This window comes from Echinops telfairi, unplaced genomic scaffold, assembly GCF_000313985.2.
Source record: "Echinops telfairi isolate 266 unplaced genomic scaffold, ASM31398v2 ScPeMD7_2291;HRSCAF=2852, whole genome shotgun sequence".
Taxonomy (NCBI): Eukaryota; Metazoa; Chordata; class Mammalia; order Afrosoricida; family Tenrecidae; genus Echinops; species Echinops telfairi.
Genome location: NW_022106189.1, coordinates 2796270 through 2804300, shown reverse-complemented (window position 1 = coordinate 2804300; position 8031 = coordinate 2796270). Strand labels below are relative to the sequence as shown.

At 42.0% G+C, this 8031-nt stretch overlaps 1 non-coding gene across 1 annotated transcript; it reads left to right on the top strand.

Annotated features, from left to right (window-relative positions):
- The first annotated feature begins 1736 nt into the window (after positions 1–1736).
- LOC115870760 lies at positions 1737–1958 on the top strand. Its single transcript, XR_004046891.1, has one exon. It is a non-coding gene; the product is annotated as a small nucleolar RNA SNORA53 (small nucleolar RNA).
- Positions 1959–8031: the final 6073 nt, after the last annotated feature.

The window sequence follows — 8031 nt, the reverse complement described above, 5'->3', positions numbered from 1 at the left end:
TTATATATATGAAATGTATTATATATATGAAATGTTTTATATATATGTAAAATGTGTTTATTGTGTAAATAAGTTCTTTTCCATTTCTATTTTATTGAGTTTTGTTTTGTTTTTTTTAAATCAGGAATTGGTGTCAAATATCTTTTCTGTATCTGGTATTATCATATAGTTCTTTGTTTCTTTTGTTGCTCACTTTTCTAATATTGAACCATCCTTGAATACCTGTTGTGAAAACCGTACTTTGTTATTTAGTATTATTTTTATATATCGTGGAATTCTATTGGCTAGGATTTGTTCATACATGTTTCATCTCTATTCATAAGATAAATTATTCTATCATTTTCTTTGTTAGTGACGTCTCTACCTGCTTTGGCATCAGAATATGCTGATTGTTTTGCCTAGACTTTTCCATAATTTTCTACACTCTAGAATATTTTGAGTAGAGTTGGTGCCAGCTCGTCTGTGAATATTTGGTCAAATCGACCAGTGAAGGTGCCTGAACCCTAACATTTGGGGTGGGAGATTTTTAATGACTCAATCGGGATCTTCTTTTCTTATTGGTCTCTTCAGGTTTTCTTCTTTCGTCTGACTTAGTTTAAGGACTTTGCTCCTAGGAATTTCTCGCTCTCTTAAATTTTCAAATTTGTTGAAATACAGTTCTTCATAGAAGTCTATTCTCCTTTTCATTTTAGTTGGCTCTGCTGTGACATTGCCGTTTCATGTGTGTGTTCTTGCATCTTTAACTTCCCTTCCTCTGTTAGATTTGTAAGTGGTTTGCCAATTTATGTCAATGATTTCAAAGACCAAACTTCCTGCCTTGTTTCTTTGTATTGTTTTCTGCTTCATTTATGTAAGGCTCTAATCTTTATTGCTTCTTTGTTCTGGTGGTGGTAGCCTTATTTTGTTTCTCTTTTTATAATTATTGGAGATGTTTGGATAAGATATTGATTTTGGCAAATACTTCTTTTTTATGGCGTGTATTTACTACTATACATTGACCTGTGCACACTGATTTTCCTGTGTCTCAAGGTTTTGGCAAATTGTGTTCTAATTTTCATTTGATTCATGGAACTAAAAATGTTATTTCTTTTCATATGTAGTAGTTTTTAAGCAGAATGCTATTCAATTCTCATATGTTTTATTCCCCTCCCCCTGTTTATCTTTTTGTTGATTTCTAATTTGAAAACATTTTAACCTAACAGTGTTTTTTGTAATGTTTTCATGTTTTTAAATTTATTGAAGCTTGCTTCATGATCTACCATATGGTCTATTCTGGAGAATGTTCCATGTTCACTTGAAAAAAGTGTGTTTTGTGTTGTTGTTGATGGACTGTCTACATATGTCTATTGAGTTTAAATTGTTCGTGTTATTTTATTCTTCTGATTCTTTATTGAGTTATCTTCCAGTTCTTTCCTCTCTGAAAGTGATATATTACAGTCTCCTACAATTACTGTAGAGCTGTCCATTTCTTTATCCAATTAATGCATTTTGAGGCTTTTTCATTTGGGGCATAGATACATATTATGGTTATGTTCTCTTGATCAATTGACCCTGAAATTGCCCTCTTTGTCTCTGATACTGGAGTTTGCCTTAAAACCTAACCAAATAGAGAGAGAATTTTTTTTAAACCAGCAAAAATAAATACAGTTTAAACAGGAAAATAAAATAAAACCATCAGACAGGCAAATAACAGCAAGAAAATGAATTTAATGCTATAAGAACAAAATGACAACATGCTTCCTTAGATCCACCTTTGTGGATGTTAATTTTGAACTGAGTTCTACTTGTAAACTCTGTGTTTCTTGTGGTTCCAGTCAAAGAAGCATCCGGCAACTTTTTGGATGTACAGCCAAAGGTGCTTGAGTCATTAAAGAAAAGAACAAAATGAAAGGATGGTAACATCAAAGGTATTGAGAACTGGTATAAAATGAGAGAAAAAATGCAATTATCACAATTATATAGGGGATAAAATAATCAAAAAAGAATAGCAGAGAAAGATATGAGGAAAAAGAGAAATAAGTAAGAAAGTGAAAGGTAGAAAAGAGGGAGAAGAAAAGAAAGTGGAAATTAAAAAGAAGAGAGAGAGGGGCCAAAAAAAGATAATGAAAAACAAAAATTTTTAAATGTTCTAGCCAAGGAGCTCATGGGGCAGTTAGTCAAGAAGGAGGGTGATCAGGCCTAAATGGAGTTTCTGTAAGCCTGTATGCTCCCTGGGTCAGAGGACTTGATCCCAATGTTGCCTGGGTGGACTCGGATGGTACCTGTGGTCAGGGGGCTGGTTCCTGCAAGGAATTCTTTGAGGTCCAGAGCGTGATTGGAAGCGGGCTGGCTGATTAAGAAATGAGTTCTTGCCCATCCAAGGGTGGACAGTGGCCTTGCACTTTGCACTACGTCTGATGAGTGGGGTTCTTGCCCATCCAGGGGTGGACAGTGGCCTTGCACTTGGTAGTATACTGGTCTGAGGAGGGGGCCGCAGTGCCTCCAGACACAAAAGTTATACACCTGGTGCCTGATCCAGAGGCTCCACAGGAAGCTGTTCTAACCTTAGGCAGGAAAGGAAGTGTGTTAGGATGGGGTGGAGGAGGGTCACTGCGTGCAGGATCGGTAAACATTCCAGGTAATCATCCAAATCTGCTTCATTTGGTCTCTGGCTTCTTTTCTATGTAGAGGCTACGTAGTGTCTCTGCCTGGTTTGCCATCTTACTGGCAGTCTCAGCTGGAGACTCAGTCCAGATCCAAGGAAAATAACGTCTCCAAAAGTGGCCTAACCATGTTTCTGTTCATAAAGCCTTACACTGAGCCCCCGCGCTTAATGCCTACTTCTAGTGGATTTTAAAGCCATTCACCATGAGTCTCAGTTAAAAAAAAAAGGCTATTTTCTTGACTCCCTGGGCATAATTCATGTAAAAATTGTTGGCAAAGAAACTGCAAAGCGAGATGACTGACCACCCATAGCCTGAGTTCTGTCACCTCACATCTCCAGAGCCGTTTATTTGGTTAAAGCCATGTGAACTCTTACTCTGAATAATTTACTGAACTATTGAGCCACTTGTAAAATAATTGAAGCTGCTGGACTCTAGTTTTGCATAACAGATTTAATCTGGAGCAAGATGTATTAGCAAGATCTCAACCTCTACTAATAGAAAAGGTAGTGGAGAAGCTGACAGTTTTTCTCATAATGCACACATATGTAAAGCGGTTTTAACTGGTCATTCTATTTGGCAATGACTCCATCCGACCCCAACTGTGTTCCACCAGAGAAGAAAAGAAAGCGGAAATGGTGGTAGAAGTGGGTCGATGCTAAAATGTGAGAGAATCCCATTGTTTGGGGAAATGAGGGGAGCAGAGAAGGTACTCACTTATAGGATAGGGTATTTTGACAAGACCCAAGAACCTAAAGATCTGTAGAAATTTACCTGCGGGTGGTGTGAGTTAGGGACAAAAAGATTAGCACTATTGGTACAAGGAAAGAAGGTGTCTGCTCACCTGACTCTGGTGTCTGCTCACCTGACTCTGCATCCTGATGGGACAGCACCTGGGGTAGTTTTCACAACCAGACCCATGGGGCAGGGTGTCCCAGATAACCTAAAGAAGCCAATAATCAACATTATTAAACTGTAGAGAAGAAACTTCAGCCACATCAGCACAATTTTCCACTTAATTTTATGCTTCCTGTGTTATGAAACTATTTTAATACATACATTAACAAGATGTGGAAAATACAGATAAACATAAGAGAAAGAAAACCAGAAAGAAAAAGCAGAAATCATATACGATCACAATAACCAGAAATGCTCGCCCCTTCAAACCTTAACACACGTTATAAATGGTTTATAAAATTGAAACCCTATGAGCTTATAAACCACTTTTCCTATCCTATTTTTACAATTAGCAATGTCTGTTAGCATTGTCTGGTATGTCTATACAATGGAGCCCCGGGGGTAAGGGTTGGATTGCAAGTCAGAAGTTTGAAACCACCAGCCACTCCATGGGAGAGAGGCGAGGCGCTCTGCTTCCATAAAGTTTTACCGCAGGGGAAACCAGAAGGGGCCGTTCTCGTCAGTCCCACAGGGTCACTGAGTCAGGGACGAGTCACACCAATGGGTGTGGTTTTGGTGACTGCTGTCTACACACATAGACCACAGCCGTTCTGACTTCTTCAGCACACATTCTTGAAAGTATGCTTGCTGGGACCAAGAAAGTCAGGGATTTTAAATCTAGGAAACAGAAGGCATAGCCGCTGCCTTTAGAGACTTGCTGGCTTATTTGGTGAGGGCAAGACCTGACTCCCATCTGCCAGGGGCAGCTAGGACCCAGAGCTGAGGATAACGATGGAGAAGGGAAAGACCCTTCTAACCATCCCAGGGTGAGCTAGTGGGTGCCTCTCTCCCAGAGCATTCCTGTAGTGTCTGAGGGGGGCTTGGGTTAGAGGGGGTTTGGAGCCAACAGTGGGAGAGAGAGGGACCCGTGCTCTCTCTCATTCTGCTCTGTGATAGCGCAGTCCATCCAGCCGATGGGTGCAATAATTATGATATAGAATCTGGGGGATCTGTTTATATGGCACACTTACTAAATCAGGCTTTCGAGATGGTCTTTATAAAAGCAAACCTCATCTTTGATCTCTAACAATGCAGAAAGGTAGAGGGTAGAAGAGGAGGGAATCGAGCCCATGTATGGAAATGCACTCAATTGGATCAAAATGCAAAAGCAGCTCCTGTTTCTGATTATGAGTCTTTGTTCCCTGGCCGCGGCTGTCCTCCACCTTGCTGGAGCCTTCTGGCCACTCTCGTTGTGTTTGTGGAAGCCGCTCACTATCATTACGAGTTAAAATGCACAGTCACCTGAAGAAAGCTGTGACAGCGCTGGACTGAGACAGAGACTCCTTCGCCCTTTTCCCCTCCGTGGATTCTAACAGATCTGTTTTTCCTTCCTTTCCTTTTGTCACTCAAAATGAGTGTCTAATGTACTCGCATAAATTGTTAAAAGCAGTTTTAGGTAAAGGAAGAGAAAGTAAAGTGGAGGGATTTCTTTCCCTCTTTCTCTCTCTCTCTCTTTTTTTTTTTTTTTTACAAAAGCCAACCTCAATTTATGTCAAAGAGGGTTAAAAGACCTTGGGATTAAAGCAATAAACTTGCTGCTGTCAAAGCTAAAACCCGCTAACAATTTAGTGCCAAACGCATGTTGTTCAATATCATTTCATATTATATTATGTCACAAAGAGCTGGCGGTGCGGCATCACCCTGACAAGGCTGATTTACTCTGAAGGATTCATCGACAGTCTGCACAGTCCAAGTGGACTTCATTTTGCTTGAATGGACGACGGGAAATGTCTCTGCACTCGAGTTCGAATATTAGTCTGAAAATCTCTTTCAGATTAAACATTCAGGAGGACCTTGGGCCACAGCTTGTCAAAGTGAGGTCTTTGAAAGGCAGGTAAAGACTTTTCTCATTGACAAGAATTGTTTTGTTTTAAAAAGGAGAGACGGCAGTAGGTATCTTTCTGTTATTGTTTTACATACCCTAAAGTAGTTGCATCGTATTTGACAATACTTCGAAGCTGTGCATAAGGTTTTCACATTGCCTACGGAAGACCTCAGAAGAATCAATGCATTTGAATTGCGGCGCTGGAGAAGAATCTTGAAAGTTCCAGGGACTGCCAAAAGAATAAATCAATCCGTGTTGGAATAAGTAAGGCCAGCATGCTCCTGTGAGGCAAGGATGGCAAGACTTCTTCTTACGTACTTTGGACACACTCTCAGGAGACACCAGGCCCTGGAGAGGGACATCGCGCTTGGTCAAGTGGAGGGGGTGAAAAAGAGGCAGGTCCTCGAGGAGATGGACGGACACAGTGGCTGCATCAGCGGGCTCAGGCAGAGGAATAACTGTGAGGGTGGCCCAGGTGCAGGCAGTGTTTCATTCCACTGCACTTAGGGTCACTTTGAGTCAGAGCCAACTGGATGGCACCTAACAACCACAACAACAACAACAACGGGGTCTTCATTAGATAATGGTTAAACTTGTGTGTTGCCAACTGAAAGGTCAGAGATTCAAACGCACGTTTCAGTCCTCAGGAGAGAGACTTGGCGGTCTGATCCCTTAAAGATGACATACACCCTTGGGAACCTTAAGGGGAAGTTGTGCTCTGTCCTATGGGGATGCTTTGGACATTGGGCATGTTGGCTGTACTTTGGACATGCTATTAGGAAAGACCAGTCCCTGGAGAAGGACATCAAGCTTGGAAAGTAGCAGAGCGGTAAAAAGAGGAAGGCCTTCGACAAGCTAGATTGACCCTGCGTCCCTCTGCCCTGGGGCGTTCAAGCACATGCACAGTTGTGAGGACGGTACAGATTGGGCAGTGGTTTCATTTCACCCTGTTGTGCATTGTCTTGTTGTGAGTTGCAACCAACCCAATGGCACCAAATAACAGCGATATCGGGGCACCGTGACACAGAACCGACTCTGTAGTGACGGAAGTGAGTGAGTTCTTAGTCAACTCTTAAAAGAAAAAAACAATGGAACAGGAGGATGTTTTTCTTGGACTGCACATTACTCATCAAAAAAGAAGAAGAAACAAAAATGTAAGTGATGTTACTCACCTTATTTTCTGAATGATGTGGACCCATGGCCCATGATTCCACTTTCCCCATTTCATTCTTGGGGGAAAATGCAAGAACAACAACAAACCCAAGAGCAAACCTCGGTGGAGCTGCCAATGCACCAATGCTGCCATTGTCCCGAGGTACCAGGACAATGGATGTCTAGGGCACAGGTTCAGTGAGACAAGAGGCTTGCCTTGCCAAGAGCTTGTACATGAGTGTTCATCAGGGTGGGCAGTGCTATGGATGGACAGTACAGAAGAGAAAGTGGCTCTGGAGTTATATACCTGTGCTTGAGTGTGTTGAGTGCAAACTAGGAGGTTTCTAACCTTCAACCCATGACTATACTAGCTATCCTAACTTGTATTAAGAGCTCTCTGATTGGAAACATGTAGTGATATTTATAGAGTGAAGCCTGAAAGATTCTACAATTAAACCCGAAGCATGATTCTTGTTGGATAACGGTTGCCACTATCAGTGTGTGCAGGTCCTTCTAAAATGTACATGAAGCATTCAGTAACTTGGAATTATTTGTTTTCCATTTAGAAATTAAAACATGATAGAAATTTTTAATGATCAAATTTATTATCAAAGGAAATCATTAGCCAGAACAATCCCACAATGCATGTGCTTATAAAATGTGTTCCTAGCCTTTGAAGCAAGGCCAAGTCATCCTGTCCCGAACAGGATGCTAACTCTGATGCTGTTGAACACTGACTTGTGCGATGTATGATCTGCAGGGCAGTCAACTCGGACTTGCAGGAAGGGGGATGGATACAAAGTTCCCTGGTGGTGGCTTCATTGGAATGCTTGTGATTCGGTCCTGGAGTGTCTTTGGGGCTGGTGTGTCCTTTGCAACCGATAGTCTGATTAACAGTCTATGAGGAGGCTGACCTAGGTTCTCAAAGGATGCTAAAAGGCTGTGGCAGGAGGTCATAAAAGTTCCAGATGAAGTTAGAACTCAACAGTTCCAGAAAGAGAAGAAACAGATATGAAGAGACAGAGAGAAGAGTCTCTTCTCCGAGTAGGAACGAAGACCATTTTCAGGGTAGCCTTGCTTCTGCTGGGGATGAGATGCCGGCTGCCTCCCACCTGAGCAAGGGCCACAGCTTCCACCATAGCCTGAAGAAATATACTGCAAAGACTGCCTTCCAAGGAGAAGTGTTTCTATCCCTAAACATTGTGTCTATAAAAGAGGTTGTATGTGCAAAGGAAGCCAAGCCAGAGGCCCAGCAGCTCTCTCTGTCACAGCTGTGTGGCCTCCATCCCCTTCTGTAAGACTGACATTGTGCGCATGCCTCAGGTGCCTTGCAGCATGGAATCCCACAACACAAAGCATGGCCTGAAGAGGAGGGGACATTGACCTGTCTGTGGTGTGGTGACAATGGTGGCATTCAGGATCCTAGGAGCTAGTGGGGAGTCTGACATGGAGCAA